Source organism: Tribolium castaneum, chromosome 10 (assembly GCF_031307605.1).
Source record: "Tribolium castaneum strain GA2 chromosome 10, icTriCast1.1, whole genome shotgun sequence".
Taxonomy (NCBI): domain Eukaryota; kingdom Metazoa; phylum Arthropoda; class Insecta; order Coleoptera; family Tenebrionidae; genus Tribolium; species Tribolium castaneum.
This window is the reverse complement of record NC_087403.1, coordinates 1,359,462-1,380,373: the sequence shown is the minus strand read 5'-3', so window position 1 is coordinate 1,380,373 and position 20,912 is coordinate 1,359,462. Positions and strand designations below refer to the sequence as shown.

The window sequence follows — 20,912 nt, the reverse complement described above, 5'->3', positions numbered from 1 at the left end:
AATTTGTTCACGGTCGTTAATTGTTAAAAAATTAAAATGTCTTAAATTCTTTTTTATTATCGATCGAGTCATTGTCTCCCGCTATTTCACTTTCATAGAAGCATTTATGGTTTAATTGTTGCCATATCCAAAGAGAATTGCATGCAATTCCAATTTTAATTAGATAATAGTGAAGCATGTGCGAAGGATCTCACAATAATAATTAATCGCGGTTTGCCGAACGCAGGAATATTTTAGTTGGTTCACCCGGTATGTGGTAAAAACTTGATTTTTTGTAAGTGCTTTAGTATTTAAATTTTCACGGTGTTTCCAAACTCGGTTTACGAAAGTTTGGAAAATAGTTGGAAGCTTACTTTGAATAAAAATATCTTTGAAGGTAGTTTAAAAGTGCTCCGAAACAAACTTGATTTTTTTCGATGGGTTTTATTAGTATATGATAAATTAAAGTGTGTGTAATAAAAGTTTTGCCAATAACTTTCAGAATTTATATAGCCGAGAATAATAAATTTTCCGTTTGAGAAACGCTGAATATGGCGAGTGTAGGTCATTAAATAAATAGAAAATATTCCGCTCACACTAAAAACGGAATTAATGGCATTAAAATGTGGAGGCATTGCTTTCGTGATTAATTAAACCGATAAATTCACACCAAGGCTGTTATGATTTGGAAATTTTGCGGGCGCGACACAAAAGGATAGGACAAACTCCTATTTCCTACTAATTATTTTTGAGTGGAGTTGTTCTACTCCCACTAAGTTTCCCAGAAATGCTTCGATCCACACCAATAAACTTTCTCAACAACTATTTCCAGACAAGCTTTCAGCATAACCAGACTCTGGATCTGGACCGAATTATTTCGTTTAAATGCAAAATTAATGACGCAACTAGTTGACTCAACCACTCGGTATATCCTGCCAGCTCGAATCATGATATTTTCATTTCTTGAGCTCACGTCAAAGAACATTTCCACTTTTCTTTTATGCCGGTATCACAGCTGAAAACACCATGTCGACAGCATAAGGGGAATATATACATAAAAACAATTTTTGCCCCCAATTCTGCGAGATGGTTACAACGTAGGGTTGCGGCGATATTTTTCTTTTTATTCATGACGTCGTTTCCGCCAAGTGTTATTGTTCAACAATCAGATGTTATTCCAGAGGGTGATAATGAAAACTGACGCAGTGATAACTGATACGCAAATTGCGCTCGACTCGAAATAGAGAAAAATATTTTCAATAATACATTTCCGCAAATGGATGGTTCGTGTCCTCTAGATTAGTAATTTGACAGTTTGATGTTAAACGATACACGACACAGTTCAGGGCCAAAGCTCTGTTTCCAGAAGCACACCTACAGCTCTCCATACGAAACCAAAAAGTCGGGCTCCCGAAGCTCTTGAAAAACCAATGATTTAAGAGAGACTAGCATATTTTATTATTTTCGATAACAAAACCAAAACGAACCGAAAGTATTAAAACTTCCACAGACAAAAGTGATATTTTCCGGTCTTCTCGCGATGCTCACACTCATAAATAAGAACGTTTTTTCACTTACCAAAAACATAAGTTGGAATAGTATTGCAAAATTTCAATACAGTTTCGAAATTTTGTATTTAATCTTTTTAAAAATAAATAACATTTATGGCCGCTTACCCCGAAGTGAACACGGAGAGATTGGGGGAGATACAAAATAGAACCAATAATTTCAAAGAATATTTATTGCTGCTTATTTATGATATATTTCGCAGCTTATTTCCAGTGTTCTTTGTGTACTGTGCTATGCCCCGTTTTATTTATCTTTGTAGACAAATCGATACAAGATTATTTAAACAAAAATAAAGTACCTACTACGTGCTAACGATTTTAGCAGCTGCGGAACATTATTTTAGTTCTCTTCCTCTGCATTATCATGATCTTCGCAATTATTGATTATAAATTATTTATGTATCAGTTGCTCCGTTTTACTATGAATTTCTTTGGAGATTCGGCTCCGATACCGTTTATCTTCGTAGAGAATCTCTTCTAAATATGACTCGGCGGAAATTACTAGCAACATGATGATAATTTCAGTGAAAAAAGGTATGAAATATTTACCAGTCGTAAAATTCATCGAGCGTATTTTAATATCTTTAAACAAAACACATTTACTGTTTTCCGATATTATTTATTGTTAATTGAAACGTATTTCGAATAGTATATTTAATTAAGCCAGCGATTTTATTTTATTTTCATACGTGAAACAGTTTTATTAAATTTAATTGTGGCATGCAATAGCAATTAAAAAATGTAATAATCCCTTAATTATTCAAAATTGTTTTAGCCCCAACCGCCGTTTAAATCCTCCATTATTTACTCATACTCACAGAGGGAAAAAGAAATCAATTACAATTCATATTTCTATGTTTGTGACAAAATAATTTCGTTAAAATTTATTTGTCAGCGTTTTGCTTTCAAGTTTAAAGAAAAATCTCGACGAGATGAACAGCAAAAGGGTCGCTTAAATTTCCAACACATAGCGGCAAAAATATTTGCACAAACTCATTAATTACTTTTTTTAAATTACTTTTATCCTTCTGGAGGAAACAAGCGGCAATAAACAATATTCCTTCTTGTTTTTACTCAAGGGCTTTGCGGAGATATTTACTTCCTCTTAATTAAGAATTAAAAAAATATTAATGGTAACGAGAAAAGGAAACTGTATACTAAATTAAGCATTAATTTGGGACGTGATTGATACTGGTTGAGTTTTATTATCCAGCGATTCGATTTTACGCAACAATTACTGTTAATGCACCTCAAACAAACAGATAATCTGTATTGAACAGTCCGATAAAACCCTCACCTGACACGCAAAGATCCCGCAATTTTTATCACGCCTTTAATTAGGCGGAAAATTGTGTCAATTGCGAAATGATGCGGGTTTTTGTAATTACACGAAAATTGTAAATGTTTGGAAGTGGAGTAACGTGGGCAACATCCATCTCTGCCTAAAACTTTGTAATCACTTTAAACAGAACACTGTTAGCGAACGGTTAAGGGAGAACCACAAACCATTTATGGAATAAACAGTGGCTGACAAATTTAGACAGATAAATGTGTTCTATTTATATGCAAACATATAGAATTGGTAACGTTTATGTTATCCCGAAACCCCGCTTTCATCCCGGAATATTCCACAAATCTTTAGATAAGTTTCGAGCTAATAGTTGCTTGTTCTCTTTTGTCAGGGGGATGAAAAATTACCCGACCGTTAATAACGGAAGACAATTTTTGTTTCTGGTGCAACATGATTCAACTTGCATATATAACCACGCTGTATCATAATAAAACTGCAAGCTTTAAAATTTCAGCTGGAATGTGTCACTCGTTTTACTACTTAGTTTTTTACGAATCATAATTTAATCTCTGTCATGTTTTTGTCTCTTAGCTTATTTATTATGAGAGAAAGGCATGCCGCAAATTTTAATGATGTCGCCCGAAAAAACGCCAAAATTGGGCTATAAAAATCCAAGAACTGCCAAACAAGTTTAAGTTTTATTTGAATGCAAAAATAAAAAAGATACGTGACATAGCACTTCTAAGTTTGTTTTAGTTTTAGCGGTTTAATCAAGAATTATACGAGCGCACTACTCACGAATTCATACCGGACCCGGATAGTTTGAAATTACCGGCGACGCTAATTAACATTTACATAAAAATTTTAATACAATTATGTATTAAAATATTAATTCTTTCGCCGCATGCGTAATTATACGCCGTTCAATACTATGCACGTAGCACGAAACCCCGGATACCACGCAACAAAAGTTTACACTTAATTATTTTTATCATCGAATCGATTTTTCGTTAATTATTAAATGATCTTAAGGGAGCGCAATTCGCAAAATTTGCTTGCCCCGCTCGCACCAGTTCCAGCTTTGCTTATCTTACATCTAGTCCACAACACTATTAACTATTTGGATTATTAAACCGAGTTCAAGTGGCCACAAAGGAATTATCGGAATGGTAGAAGCTTGTTTGAGATTGCCAGTAAAAAGCTCTCGCAGACAACATTAAAAAACTAACAGAACGGGGAAATGGGATTGTTTTAATGATAAAGTTTTAAAGTTTGTCCCCACTGATTGTTCGTTATTGATTGATCCTGTTCCTAAACTCGGCTGAAATATTAAACTTAATTTTTAAATAATTTCGAAACTTTTGAAAGCCACCCAAACTTGGAATATTTTTTCTAAATGCCATTAGCGGAATCTCCCAAATGAAATTGATGAAAAAGTCTGACGTCACGCCACTCCTGGCTCATTTCCCAATTCGTTTTGTTTCAGGCTTTAAAAAATTGTGAATGCTTGAAACAGTTTATAAAATAAACAAACGATTTAATTAAAACGTCAGGTGTCAGTTAACGTCACGTAAATTGCCGACCTTTCACTTTCATTAAATTCAAAAATCTTTCTTTAAAACACGAAGAAGCACAAAATTGACTTAATTATGGTTTATGGACACTTTCAAGGTAATAAATGTTCATGAAAGTTTGTTATAAATTGAGAAACAAGGCGGATATTTTTATTTAAAACTTTGCGAGGAGATTTAAAACTAAACGAATCTTCCAATCAATCACGCCGCTATCTGAACGTGGAAGACGAAATAAACAAAATCCTGAAGAATGATGTTTCTTTGCGTGCATAAAACATCCAATAAACGCCATGTTTCGTCGGCGTAAGCCGCCACCATCAGATTATTTAATCTAAGTTTGTCGCCAAAGCCGGCTAAGTAATAATATTCTCAAATATTCTTAAACGACGTCATACAATCCTGCGATAACCGTTTTTGATATCTCCCGTTATAACATCTCGCATAGTTCCAAGATAGACTCTGTATACGAAAATGACACAGCGATAACAAGAAAACATTCCGAGAATATTGCAAGGCGCAGCCTCTTGTCTCCGATACCTGTAATAATAAGAAAAATTGGGGATTTTCGGAAATGACCAAACAAATGTGACTGCCGATCTGTTTCCTCGCAGGATTACGATTGAAAGGATCAAAGCTAAATTAACCATTCGGGACAAAGTGACAACTTGCTGAAAGGATTCCAAAAACGGATCAATGCGGGATAATCACTCAAAAAACTGTTTGGGCTGGAAATGACTTCACCTTTTCAAAGTAGCTATACATTAATTCTTCGTTTATGAAACACAATGAAGGATGTCATGTCAGTTTGACATTTAATATGCAAATATTGGACAGTGTCCGTGGATACTCAAATGAAATATAATGAGATACAACGCTCTATCTAAAATGAACAGGACCGTGGCGTGATGAAAATTGAGTCTTTGTAAACTCTGTCTGTATGACGTATAAAATAATGGCTGTCACATAGCACTGTTTTAATAAAAATCTTAATTGGTATTGCATCAAACAGCGACTTTTTAAGTCGGTCTGACCCAATCCGATTACGGTGATCACACAATTACAACGATAATCAGATTTATTCTGATATATTATACATCACCTTGAAGAGCTTTCAACAATTTCCGTTTCTTCTTGAACGGCATTATAATTCCGGCCCCGTCTTTTCCGTGACGGCAAAACAGAAATTAATAAGTTAATAATGTTTCTAGTAGTGTAAGTAGGGCGTAATTAATACAATAAAGCAACATTCTTTGTTTGATTTTCCCCTAGTTTCCGATTCAAAGCTTACCAATAAAACAGCTTTGTATAAAACCTGTGCTGTTCTAAAACAGGGGTTTATTCTCAAAATACACAATCAAGCGATGTTGTTACCGACTCACTCGTAATTAATAATAAAACTGGCAATACAAGCCCTTGACTCTTTTAATTATTTCTGATACCAGCATTTTGTCCTAACCCGTCCACAGGAAATGCTCAAACAAAATTATGCAGGACTACGAATTCATCATTTACCACAACATTCTCCTAACTTTCGATGCGGAAAACGTGCACGTTTCTGTCAAATCTAAATTCGGATTCGAAATTAGCGCAGAATCTCGAATCCCATAAAAAATCATTTTGGATCTTAGGTCTACTATAAATCCATTTGAGTTTATGAGTAAATAAACGTAATTCTAGGACTAGCAACAGTTTTTTAAAAAAAATTTTACATTTCCATGTGTAGTGAAAAACAGTATTTAGTAGCAAATTTTGTGTGACTATTGGTTTTTGAAATCAGATGCGGTTCAGATCTTTATTCGATTCCGGATAAACTAAGCATTCTGTCGTATAAAAGTTCGTCTAAAATTTTGGCTCTCATGAACAAAATGTTAAATTTAATAAATGATACAAAGCTTGGAAATAAATAAAAAAATCTATAAGGTGGACAATTATTTATAAGGTGGTTGCCGAGTAAATTGCGTGAAATTGCGAGTTATCTGTCTGTAATTTCAAGATTATTCGGAATTTTCGCGAATTGGTTAAAGGTTATCAGCATGTTGGTCGAGTTTTGGTAATGATATTGTGTTTTTCTGTATTCAGAAAACGAGTAATTGAAATTTTGTGCAGTTGTCGGTCGTTTCGTGCCCCCGTGTCCTGTGGGAAATGAGTGAGTATTCCTGTGGGCCGTTTCGTTTCTGTAAAGCTATTATAAAGTGTGTGGGTGAGCAAAAATCGTTTCTGAGAGTGTGAAGGGACTTATTAACGGTGGATTTTTGATTTTGATGTTTTGAATAGCGAGTGCATGTGGAGTAACATCCCTCTTGGGGGGCCTTAGCGGTATTGCGTGATCCAGTGCGAGTTCCAGCGTGATGTCTGAAACCAAAAACCTGTATATCCGTGATCCGTGTTGCGGTCGAGCCGCACTGTTTGCCTGTGTTTATTGCAGCTTTATTCGCATTTCGGCTTGTCCGAGCGTTCATTCAGTTGAGGATAAAGGTATCATCCCTGCCGGCCTGAAATTGGTGAATGGGGCTTTTAACTTTGGAAAACACTTCGTTTCTTCCATAATAAAATCGATTGGAGATACGCGATTTATTGTGAGCGAAGATATAAACAGAAACCTTTCAAAAGGTTCCATTTAAATTTTAGATTAAGTTTTTTGGTTGATCGCCACGCCTCACAATGGACTATTTTTAAACGCTCCCTAATACATCATCCCCGGATTAAACTCCTTTCACACTTTTAATTTTATAACACAATTAAGTGTTCCCGAAACGTTTCTTGCGGAAAATTCGCGTATCGAAGGAAACTTTTTTAAGTGAAATTGTTTTGCAACAAATGTGTGATACTTAGCGGTTATTTCCACTTCAACAACGATGCTCTTTTTAAAAAGTACTTTTCCCTCCAAATTGCTTAATTTCCGTTGCGGACAACTCAAGCTATCATCTATTGTTAGGGGAAGTTTCACTCACTTGGAGAATTTAGACGTTCCAAGGGTAAAATAATGAAATTCGTGTGTGCCGCGAATTGTTATAAATGCTCCCTCTACCACCTTAAAAACTACCCAAGCCTTCCAGATAATTGGGGATTGAATTCGCTGAATGTAGCCGATCGATATTATTATTCAACAACAAAGTAAACATTTGGTTTCACCAAACTATGCTTTTAAATTAAATTCGTTTGCACCGATTACACAATTTCCTCCTTCAAACACCTAACCAGAATCAAACCGCAAATATACAAACAAAAAATTTATCCCAACTACGCCAAACAAAACTGATATTTCACTTACTTCACACAACCAATCCAATTTTTCACATAAAAGCACAAAAAACAGAACTGATCAACCGTTTTAATGCAATCATTTTCCGCATAACAATTTATCAGCGAAATCAAAAAGCCAAATTCTGATCAAACAAACGTCAAAAACTTGACCCGGCGCCTCCACCACATTTCACCGAGGAATCTGGTTTTGTCATCGAAACAAATAATTTTTAGTTGCGGGTCTAGGGATCGTAAAAAATATTTATTTTGTCTTGTTGGGGAAAACGCGAGGGTGTGCGAGGGAAAAATTAAGGCTCTTGATTTATTATTTAAATTTTACCTTTATCTCGTGAAAAGACATTTCAATTTTCTTTTTTACCGCTTCACTCAACTTTCATAAAGCTTTAAAGTGATATACAACGCGTTTATGTTTATGGTCGTGTTTAAATTTCGGCGCCCCTTCTCACGTAATTGCAAAAATATAATTACATCGTGGCTTGTTAGACACGAGACGTGACCCTAATCAGCCGAAATTATGATAAGTGTCGGATACCGGAATGCCGTTTCGAGATCATTTTTCAATTAACTCGGAAATAATTTACGTGTGGTGATACTGTTTGATAATTGAACGGGTCACGTCAGCCTGCGAAATGAATGAAATGTTTTATGGATGTCTGGAATAGTTTTTGACAGAGCTTGCTGACGAGCACGAAAAGTTGGGAGGTGTGGTTAGGTTTGATTTTTCTGGCCGGGTGGGCTCGGTTTAATTTTAGGGGAGTGGGGAGCTGTACTCAACTTGTCCAATTAATTACGTGATTAGCAGCGTGATTAGATGATCCTCTACTAGTAAATATCTGAAGTTAATCCCCCTGATGTGGTAATTATGCTAACAATTTTCTCGCTATTTCTAGCGCTCGAATGCCACCAGAATCTGGTCAACGTTTTTGTAAACTAGTCGCCAGTTAACAATAAATTCTGCTTGGGTTCCATTAAGAGTACATGTTCCCAATATGAATTTGAAATGGTGCCAAATACTTTATGTCGAATTTATTATTTTCTTGTTTTGGAATGGATTCCCACTGTTGAAATTTTCATTTTTCGCGAGACTTCGCCAAGAATAATTTTCAATGTTATCTTCTAAAATAAATTCTGCAATTCACAGACAAAGCAAGTCGCCACAGACACTACATGGGATAGATATGCGTGAAAAATCAATACAAATGACACTATTCCAACACTCCTCTGGATTCGAGGAGTTTATTTTAATTGTTGGAATCACGGCTGAAACGAAAGCAGTTCTTTTCAGCTCACTCCGATACCGGTTGCTCTATGCAAATTGAGATGCCGAGCTTTACTGACATTACCAAAGGTCAAGTGTGCAAGAGTCAGAACGCATTTTACAACATCTGATAAACACTCGACCAAGGATAAACGCTAAACTAGTTAAAATGTAATTTAAAACTTTATGATTAACACACAAACATTTAAAACAACATACGCTTCATACATTTACTTCACACAAATTATTTATGTACATGTGCACCGAAACAAACTCATATTTTAAATTGCAAATGCTGGCTTTAAACCACTACTTGTAATTACACGATATTATCACCGGGTGCTTATAGATGATCGATTAGAGTTTTCTGCAGCGGTTTTCTGGATAATCGGCAAGCTAAATAAGTTGATAAAATAAAACGTCTGCCCATTAAATGGAGTTAGGGCTCCGCTGATGTGGCAAAAGGCGCCGTAAAGAAATTTATCTGCGATCGTCTAAAAATTGCAAGTTTGTGGATTCGGACGTTTTATTAAAGTTTGTCGATTGGCAATGTTTTTGTTAGTTTTTTATCGGGAATCCAGGTATTTATCACAAGGGTCGAATAGAAAACCTCTTGAGCATGGAAGTTGCAAACACTGAGCCAGAATCTCAGCTATGCACGTCGTCCGTAAGGCCGGTGTCACGTTCAAAGACATAAAAACGTTCTTAGGTTCGTGACAGCGCGTTTTTGCGGATTTTAACACACAATTTATTGTTGTCTATTTAATATTCATCCCGACGTAACAATAACCGGCTCTGAAATCCGACAACTTCTTCACCGCCTCTTTAATCTTTATTAATCCTTTTCGAAACGCAAGCTTTATCAAAAATAAATACACTCAACCATGATTCAATTCGAAAGCAACAGTTTGCCGGTTTATACAAAGATCACTTCTATTTAACAACTTCCGTGATTCTAATCAAATCTTATTTATTGCTGGTTTTAATTGAGGGAGTGTCAAACTTCTATTGATCATCGGGAAAGTTTTTCGAGTTGTAAAGTCTCGCCGAAAGTTTTTGATCATTTTGTGGTGGGGTTATTCTCCGACAGGGTTTACGACACAGCACTTAAATCTGGTTATGACAAGATTTGTGACTATTTTAGAGAAAATTTAACTTTTCTATTTTAATCTCCACACGAAAGTTTCTGATATTGCTAGAAACCCAGACAGAGACATATGTAATACACTTTCATGCAGATTGTTCCACAGCAACTTAATTATTCTGCCTTTTCACATGTTACACCAACCATCAAATACACATTGCACCGACTGCATGAAAAATCCAATATTGTAACTCTGTAACTAAGTTGCATCTCACCATCCCTACCTCTCATCCCCAATTTGATTAAAACTTTTCATTTTTTTGTGAGATAATTAACAGCCAAACATTCTCGATTAAAATGTATTTATTTAGCATTGTTACATGCTTCGGCATTATCCAAATTTCATCAAGAACTGAAGTGTACCTACCACATAAAGCCTCATTGATCGCTAAATGCTACAACATCCATGAAATTTAATCCCGCTTACTGAACTAAATAATAAAAAGTAGGTTTGATTTATTGAAACGATAATTTTGCATAACATTTTTCCAACTTCTGGTACCGCTGTTTCAATATCGATTTCTGAATAATCTTCCGACCCAGATCAACCGCGTTAATTTGACCAAATCCAGGCTTAGTTTGCGTGGTGGGTTCCATTCGATTTTTTGAGTTTTGGGATACAATTGCATGAATAAATTCAAATCTGGGAAGGGCAATGCTTTAAGAAGTCTTGCAGCTTCACGACTCGATGCAAAAGGATGTGGGGTGAGGATAGTAAAATCTATCATGATATGGAAATAAGAATTCGGGAGTTTGATAGGCTTGGGTTGAGCGGTCGATAAGGCGACGGTGCACAACACCCTTCCCGTCCTTTTTCCCATTCAAAACTGACCGGCCAGACTTGTCAAGCTGACGGCCCTTGTGCTTTAGAATGGACGCCAAGATTCATGTGCCACCACAGCCACTAATCCCAATACCAAAGCCGTTAACCGAGCCACAAGCTGCAAATTCGAGATTGCTCCCGAAGTCATACCGAAATAGAAGTGGCTGCTTGTCCCATCATTTTTATTTCGCAACTTGACACCATCATTTCATTTTTGGTTCCTCAAACAAAGGCTGAAGTTTTGTCAAGTATTTGACTGTTCTAATTTGTTTGGTTCGAGTTTATTTAAATTTTTCAAAATTTAAGTACCTTATATTTGCATAATAACTGAACCTTTGCACTTTTTTAGAAATGACGTCAAAGTTGCATGGAATTTTCTATTTTTTTTTTGTTAAACTGAAATCGAATGAGCGCAAATAGAAAATTGAAACTAAAAAATTTGTAAAATGAAAACAAATCACGAAAAAATTGAGAAAACCGCACCAAAAAATCAGAACCCGTATTTGTAACGACAATATTTCTGATCAAAAATCTAACTTTCACATAAATCGGAAAATATAAAATGTTTCTGATTTTTCGACATTTCACCGTTCAGCCTTTATTTCCAAGATGGATAACAGCAGCTACACAGTAGAACTCCACTATAACAAGCATTCACCGACTAAAGATTTTGTGTTTGCTCGACGCTGAAATAAGTTTTTCTGTTTCGCGAAACATGTGAGACATCAGGAGATTAGTTCCTTCACTAAAATTTGGTGTCTTTTTGCGTTCGAGTTGTAAGAAAGTGAAAATTGTGGGATTAATTTAAAGTTAATCGGAGGAAAGGGCGCGGGCAGTCGGCGGTCCGCCGGGGTCGGGTAAAAATTGGTGTAAATTGTGACGAAGGATGCGAATAAATTATGCGGTGAGTTGGTTGAGAGGTGATGTGGGTCTTGGGCGCGCCGGCGATGGCGATGGCGCCGCATTCTGCACGGATCTGTATTTTCTTGGGTGACAGTTGTTTCGCGAATTTGACGCGGCGGTTTGCCGAGGGACTTCGCCCGCCTCTAATTAGAGATGTTTGTACAGCTGCACCGCGTTTAACCAAGTACGTTAGCTGCCGCCTGCTCCCTATACGTGTCACTCGTCAACCGTTCGCTCGTTTGTCATTCCCCAGGAATTTATAGTTGCGTCCTACAGCCCGGCCATGATGGATCGATGCAGGAGCATATGTCACATTCAATGCTCGGAATCGCACCCGCAACTATGCACTGCAACTTGCAAGAAATACGACCTATAACCACACGAGACCTCCTAACGATCATCAGCGCGGTGTGACACTCATATGCCACATACTTCAAGCACCAACAAGTCCGACATAATTTGGCCAATCGACTTGCTTTTTATGAACGATAACGCACCGCTTAACGATTATTAACTTCCAAACTTCACCCACATACTTCAGTCACGTTCCACTAATTTCAGATCAAACTCGCCAGAACAATCGCATCGTGCACGGAAAAATTGCCTGATTTTTTAATTCAGGGAAGTACACTGCTCCAGACATTCCACAAATCACAATAAAAACGATCGCAGTAATTACAGAGATTGAAATTTTGGGACCAGTCTTCCCAGATTAGTTTTATAGATTTTACTAACAAACAAACACGTTTCTTGAGTAGGCAAGAAGTTAAACCCCCGGCACGGCGTTCAAGTTTTTCCATGAGTGTGAAATTTGCATTAAAACGTCAAACTTGTGAGAACCCTTCATTGTACGGACATTCAGCTTTGCTAATTCCAATTACCTGGAACCTATTAAGGTCCTCGCCAAATTTAACTTTTCACCAGTAATATATTACGTTCGTTCCCGTTCATACACTGCAGATACACAGACCCAAACATAATTTCATTTGCAAAGGGTTTACATTCCTTGCTGCCTATCAATTCAATTTGCAGAACGTATACCTTAGATTTGCAAATTTTTGCGTAAACAGTGCTAGTAAAAAGTTAATTAATACTGGAGCATGTCTAGTTGTGTTATTAGGTGAAATTTATTCAGAATAAATGCGCGTCCTTTCCAGAACGTTTCAAGCTGAATCCTTGCTTGAGAGTTGACTTCATTTCAATTTCTCGAAATGAGGCGCTTCCCCAATGTTATTTTTTACAATTTACATATTCTAAGTATGTTTACATTGTTTTCATTGTCCATGATATTGTTTAGTTTTCACGATTTTTAAATTTCCACTGCAAATCCAAGCGGTTCTAGTTAATTCCAATATTTTGAAACAAAATTTTATAACATCCATTAGCATTTTTTCACATTCCGTTTTTCACAATTACTTCAATTCCAATTGAAATGGTATACCTATTTATATTTAGTATTCTGCAATAACACGATTTTAATAGTTTTGATGTATTAATGCAAATTTTAATTATCACGTGGATAATTTTAGAAATGGTGATGAAAAAGTCGCTGCAGTGTAATAAAAATTCGGGTTAAAAGGGGTCAAGCTGCTCGATATTTGATTTTCATTATTGGGCGATAATTAGATGGGGAATGATTTATTAATGAAACATTTGGGGTAATAATACTTGGCAAAGTGTATTATCAGAGCTAATTTATTAGTGTTGTTTCGCTGTAAAAGTGAAAAATTAATTATTTTCTTTTTGATAGCATTTTCAATAAAGAAACTCGTTTAAACAATGGAAAAATAATTAAGTATCGAAATATAAATTAACCTTGTTAGCGTCATTTATCACAAGAGTGTCACAGTAATGACCTAATTAAATTCTTATTCGACATGAAAATATTAATTAGAACCGGAGCGATAGTCAAGAGAATGAACGGCTTTATGGCCTCGTCAGAGAAACAAATAAGGTACAACAATCTGACCTTTGGGATTATAGTTTCGTGTAGAAAAGTATTTAAGACCGAAGTTTACAGGAATTCAGAGGCTCGAACTTCCAAATTTAATATCTGACCTTTAATGTCGGTTTACAAGAATTTCCATAGACAAACTATTCGATTAACAAGCCGGTCATTCGGGCAAAAGGTTTTTTCCTAATTTCCACGCTTTAAAAACTTGAAGAAAAGTTTTAATAGATATTTATAAGCCGGTCATAACTCATGGAAAGCTCCATGCAGGCCTACATTTAAAAAAGAACGTAACTTTCCCAGACTTAAGAATATTTTTGCCGAATTTTCACGTGATTTACATTTTATCATATTTACTTCCAACGGTGTTAAAGTTTCATATTAATGACAGAATTTTCGAGTTAGATTGTGATTTATAGCAACGGTATACTTCCTACCGGCTGCCAAACCTGTAAAATATGATAAAAGCTGACGAAATCTCTTTTTAATCTTTCATAATCCACTCTCGTCCGGCTTAATTTATTGACAACGTGACAAGACATTCATCGCAAATTTGACGAAATAGAATTATTATTTGAGTCGTTTGAGCTTCTGATTAGGGTAGAAAACTTTCGCAATTACTTGATACTTCGTGTTCGCAGGATTGTCTCGACCGATAAGAGGATAATCTGTAATCATAATAGTCCCAGTGACGAGCTTTCACGCTCTTGTATTTGTAATCGACCTGTCGGAATGACCGACTAGTTAGATAATAACTTTCTTTATCCCAATCCGGCGTTTTCGCATTGATTCAAAATGTTCCGAGTAAACAGAAAAGTGTATAATTAAACAAATTTCGCAGCAATTCCATGCAAATCAAGATAAATATTGTCCGAATCGATGATTGCGAAATTTCAAATTTAACCAACAAATTTGTGTTGCAAGTACGATTTTGCTTAATTATTCACGACGCAAACAAAAGACAAATGCCAGGCCGGGACGCGGCTAAAAAATAAATTAAATTTTTCACCACCATGTGGCTTTAAAAAGTACATTTCCATTTACATATCTACCGGCGAAATAATAAATTTATCACTCGATTCAATTTAAATTAGAGTAATTGTTCAATACTTGTGCAGTCTCTCTGATAGGTTACAACTGCAATAATTCAACAATGGGACAAAATTGCAAAGTGCTTTTGTTAGGTTAACCATTCTCGTTTTATTGGGAATTCAATGTTGAATCGAGTTTTATTTCCCCACCAACATTTTCCACAACACTTTTCCTGAAAAGGCGTACGAGTTTTGTCACAGCGAAACACATTCGCTTCAAACAGACCCGACACCTAATGAACAAAACTATTTTTCATCCACATTGTAAATATCACGTTTGCCGACCCTACGACGATTAGTCAAAATGCCTTCGCACGACTGCACAACCCTCTTCGTGATTTTTTACCCACCGCGAGAATAAATAAATATTTTCGCGCGATTTTTGCTACTTTTCCAGTAGAAGTAAAAAGAAGACAAACTACTTACATTTGTACATTACGTTTTAGTACGTCTTTGTGTCGAAAACTCAATTTTTTGCTTGATGTTTCTGAATTGAACCAAAAGCATGTCAAAATTGGTGTTAACTTTGCGTATTTGGATTTCGTCTAGAATGGTCCGAAAAACTTTTTCCAAAAAAATGTGATGGTGAGTCTGAACTTTCGGAGTGCGTATTTTTTGGAAATGGGTAGGTTCCGGTGTGATTTGTATTCGGTAAATATTTGCGCTTTAGTTTGGAAGTTGTTGGGGTAGCGAGCGTGCATTAGGAATATAAATATGGGATGCGTTTGTGTTTTTAAAGGTCGGGGAGGTGTGGAGTGTGCATCCATATTTCGCAATGTGTTAAGTCCCACTCCATAAGGCAAGAAATATGGACACGTCGTGCGTGTACATAAAACATAAAAATGACTCTAGGGTGAAAATAAACTGTAAAAAATATAAAGAGCGATCGTTGTGTTTATGGTTGGGGTCACGCTAAATTACGAGCTCATAGTGAGAGATGATTGCATTGACAAGAAAGCCGAAAAGGGAGTTAAGAATGCAGTAACATGGAAGGATTATGGTGGAGACTGGCCGTAATAGAATGCAACCCGGAGTGAATGAGTAATCCGGAAATCGCGTTACGCGTATGATTGTGTTGTCGGTAACTATTCCAGCATCCCAATGGAGCTTCATTTACAAGTTTAATGGCGCTCTGTAAACTTATTAACGTTGCCTAAACTCATCGAACGGTCCGTTATTAAGTTATGTTGTTATCATTTAGGTCTGTGTTTAACCTCCTTTCCCTGCAAAAGTTCCACTCGTGCGAAACATTTTGCAACCGTCAAACCGCGATCACGCCAAATCAAACCAGAAACAAGCCGCGCCAATGCTGCAAATAAAGGACTAGCCCTAAAATATATTGCTTGTTTCAGGTGAACAGAACAAAGCCTCCGACTGAAACGCCGCTTTCACCTGAATCCATATCTGCGGCGGATATAAGTGGATTGACTATAACATCGTTTTGCAATCAGATGAACAAATAGAAAAGGTAAGCCCAAATTAATTTTAAATTTTCATCCGCCTAAATCACGTCTACTTAGCAAACACAACGTTACAAAACTATTTGAATCCAACACGCCGGCCGACGGCTATTCCACATTTCTATTAAATTTATTCAGACACAAAGTCGGTTTTCATACATCAAAAGAACACCAAACAACTTCCACGCCAAATACGCTTATATTCAAACTCCATCTCGTTTATTTTCGCTTAATTAATTTTTTTACGATTCTCAATCGCGGCGTCACGAACAACTCTTTCCCCATTGCACTACTTCTTCCTCAATCTAAATATAAACGTGGGAACGAGTTTACGCCGACTTACAAATTAATTGAAAACAAAGTGGAGAAAAAGTTTTAATATTGCCCGCTTAGTTTTGCACAAACCTCAGCAATCGCCGACATGTGTGTGCTTTTTGTAATAAAGTGTAATTTTTGCAGTCTTCTAAATTTGTGCTCGCGTAATTTTGCCTCTTCGTTTGAGTTAAAAGGTAGTTGTTGCGTGAATAATTATGTAGCAGCTGAAAGCGACCGATTTGTAAATCTGAAGTTATCCGTCGAAGCTGGGAAATAATGGGTCATAATAACGGATCGTCTTCTCCAAAAATTTAGTCTCTCGAGAAGCAATCAGTTATATTTATTTCGTTATTTCCTATGACTTCCGGATGAAGTTTCTTAACTCGTAAAGTTTGAATATGTTCACGATGAGCTTGAAGTTAAAATAAATAGGTGAAGTGTTTTCAATAAAAATAGTTGGGAAATTTGTGGTTGTTTAAATTTTATCGAGGGAGTTGTTAAGTCCGGACCTGAGTAAGTATGCAAGGTCGGAACTTGATACGTGAAACGGAAGGAGGCCGCAAGGGATCTTGATAGACGCCTCGGCAACTCGTTCAAAAGAGATTACAAATAGAAATATCGAGGGTTTGATCTGAAACTGGGATCTTTCAGAAAATGCCGATGCAGATTGTGATTTCTTTTGGTTTCGAGTGCGGTTTGATAAGAGTGCGCGAAAACGGCACGCTCCCAGCTAGATTTATCGCCGAATCCTAGTCACAATTAAGTTAACAACTTATTCCCGCTGTATTGTTTTTGATTAATGACGTTCATTTATTCTTAAGCACGAAATTCCACGTGCATTTAAATAAGTCCTATTGATAAAGTCAGGCTACACGCGAAATTAGCTCCTTTGTTTAAACACGCATTGACACTAAACACTCATTTGTAACGTCATAGTCCTAACAAACTCATTCTTAAGCCGAAATTCACTCCGAAAAAACCGAGTTAATCTATGTGATAAAACTGTATTGCTGTGAACTGAAATATGAAAATCGTGAGCGCACATTTTCGTGTCGTTGGGATACTCTGCATAAATAATTTGTAGCAGGGTGAGATTCAAAATGAATGCAATTAAAATCTGCGTTGACAGATCTCAAATCTCCCTCCATACAAAAGGGAAAGTGCCAGTCCCTCTTAATGCACATTTACTTCTATATTTTGTTGTGATTTATATCCAGATGTTGCAAAAAACACTTTGAATTTTTCCCAAATCCGCGTAATTAATCTCTCTGAACTCCAATCTGAATCTAATTAGCAGCTTAGAGATTGTTTTTCCATCGGGAAGCCAACCTTATGTCAAAACCGTCGCTCCACCATCATGAAAAATCGACACTTTTAATTTTATCAACGAAACAACTTTCCCGAAACATTCGTTAACCAACTCCCAACTCTTTTATACCGTCGTGTGAGAATCCAACAAAAGTTACAAATAAAAACACGTCCGACGGCTTGGGTAAGACCAGATGTTATAACGAAGACAATTTTTGACGGCCCATATATCCGTTTTTCACTCGTCCCGTCCATCACTCTGTCACTTCGCTCACTATTTACAACCAAATTGTCTTCAATCTGTCGCTAAAAGCTAAACTAAGAACTTTCCGACACGTAAACGCAATACTCTAACGCAAAAATGCACCACTGTCACGCCGCAGCAAACCTCGCTTATCCGAAATTTCAAATTCTAGTAGGAGATGCTTAAATTTTACATCGTTAGAGAAGAAAATACTGTGTGCGAGAGCTATGCAAGTGTCTGAATTTTTGTATGCAGCTTGTTCCACCTAAACTTCACATTTTCCAACGATTATTATCTGAAAACCTGTATGCAATCATAATTCATAATTTATTAGGTCCCGCTTAATGAAACATTGTCACGATTATGCCAGAAGTGGGCAAAAACTTTGTTACTTTAAAAAGAAAGTTATATTGGAGTTTTGGATTAACTGATTACTCAGCTTTCCTTATACTAAGTTTAGCCGTTTTCAAAACATTTAGACTTGTTGAAAAATTGTTGAATTTCTCCTTATAACCGATAACTGCAGTTTGAAAAAATATTTTTACATTGTTTGTGGCATTTAGGAAAGAGTGTTAACAGTGTTAAATTAACAGACCCCAAAATTTTAAGCTTGAGATAATTTCTTTAGAGAGTAGAGGAGAATTTTAAAGAGCAGGACTTCCCTTCCAAATTTCTTTTTTGCGTAATTTTTACGCGCTTAGTGCGGATAATGTGGCAGATGTTGCGTGAGTGAAACTATCGATGTGTGAAAGAGGCGAGATGAAAAAATTGTGTTAGTGGTGAGAATTTGGATTCCCGGTGGATCTTTCTAAGTCAATGCGGCCCCGAGGGATGATCTGACCGGTGTACCGCAGCAGGAGCTTTGAATTGTGTATAACCGATTGTTTGAAATTAGGCTATATCCCGTGATTAGTTAGGCAGGCGTTTAGACGCGAAGTCCAGGTATTTAGCGGATACGGTTGTCGTCCTCATCCTGATATTAATATAGGGGTGTGCGACTAATTGATGTTCAAAGTTGCGTGATCTGTATTCGAAGCGAGCAAAGGGTCAGTGGAGACGGTGAGCGATGCGCCACTAGGGAAACAACAGACTGATCCTGACTAATACAATTATGAGGAATGAGACAAAGACCGTCACCGATCACCACCGGAATTGCTGGAATGGTGTAATTGAGGTTTGCCGGTTGCACGAGTCGCTTCTTCCCGCTATATAATTAATGAGTAAAACGGTGCGTGAGAATTCGCACCCTAGCTGTCTTCGACATAAATCGGACCAATCAACAACGAAAAAATCGACTAACGAGAGATTCGCGCGGGATAGACTAACTTTGCTCCCATTATTGTGGTTCCCTTTGTCTACACATAAAACCTAAGTAAACACCCTATAAATTTACAACTGTTGTCTTAGCAAAACCACATTCTCTGCCTAGCAGCGGACCAAAAACTAACTACATGCGTAAGACCCTCGCAACCATTAAACGATCCTATGGATCATCATTATGCCACACTGACGAAACTAAACAAACTCATTTCTCATGCCGATACACTTACACACACAATCGCCGCCGCCACACACACAACGCGTAATTACCTTTTTTGGTGGCAACCAAAAACAACCCTCCATCCCACTTTACGCCAAACCGGTTAGCTTCTGTTACCAAGAAATGCAACACCAAAATTGTATGGCGCATTTTTTCGTGATTGCTAAATGTTAAAATTAAAATTTTATTTACTTAATTTGCATATACTTTAGAAATGTTGGAGGAAATGGTCAATTGGAGTGACAAGGGCGCACTGTTTAAAGATGCAAGTAAGAGTTCCTCTGTATTTTTCTGTTGGCATTTTCTGTTTCTTATTTATAGCTGTTTGTTTTCGGTGGGGTTTTGTGTGGTTGAGCGGTTGTCGCTTCTGGTGCGCGATTTCGTTTATCAAAGAGTTAGATGTTGGTGATTAGGTGTGATTTATGATAGGAGTAGTGTCAGGGCAGTTGTAAGAAAGCGAAGATATCAGGACGTTATCGGTGCAGCATAAAGTTAATAGAGAAGGAAGATTGATTGATTTGAGGAGTGTTTTAGTGCCGGTTTTAAAGAGGATGGAAACGAGCTTTGAAATAGTAGAGTTGTGATTTAAGCGTTCTCTGTTTAATTCATAGCTTTTGATTTTACGAGCCGTATCCGTAGGGATTTCCGATTGACCGACCATATGATGCCGTGGAAATCGCGCAGCGCGGATCCAAATCGAATATCATCATAATGGCGAATATCCCTGCCGTCTGATCCGATTCGGCGATAAAAATCTAGTTGTTGGAGGAGAGGCACGCTTTTTCAGTGTGTGTCCTCTCGAGCGGACCTCATCCGTAAAGGAAAACTGCCGGATCTCGGCCATGCATGTGAGTCGTGCCCGCTGACTTGTAAAATGCAATTTATAAAACGGCATTTATAATAGCCCATTTTGCATAGTTGCCCACCTAAGGCGCACCGCCGCCGCCACCACCCTGCGCGATATTTCGGGGAATTACATCATGTCGCCCCGAGACAACCCCTCAGATTCCAGCATAATACACAATCGTAATGACACCGAGACTGCCGGTCTGCCTGTTGATGAATAACGAAATTACGCCCTCGCGGAATTTACACTCGTACTTCTTTGCCTTACGACAACACTACAAATTCAACGCACACCCCACAATACACCACAAGCATTCTTCAAAATAATCACCACAACCACACCACCTACATTC

The 20,912-nt window shown here is 37.1% G+C and overlaps 1 protein-coding gene across 3 annotated transcripts in view; it reads left to right on the top strand.

The window, feature by feature from the left end:
• LOC655571 (chondroadherin) overlaps window positions 1-20,912 on the top strand; it is a 79,662-nt gene that overhangs the window by 44,307 nt on the left and 14,443 nt on the right. The window contains exons 1-2 of one of the 3 annotated variants that reach the window (XM_008192615.3): window positions 6,408-6,558; window positions 16,199-16,314. The gene's annotated coding sequence lies outside the window, so the exon portion shown is untranslated. Of the gene's footprint in view, window positions 1-6,407; window positions 6,559-6,593; window positions 6,613-16,198; window positions 16,315-20,912 lie in introns of those variants that run through there. The other 2 variants (XM_064359581.1, XM_064359580.1) reach the window with 2 other exon arrangements.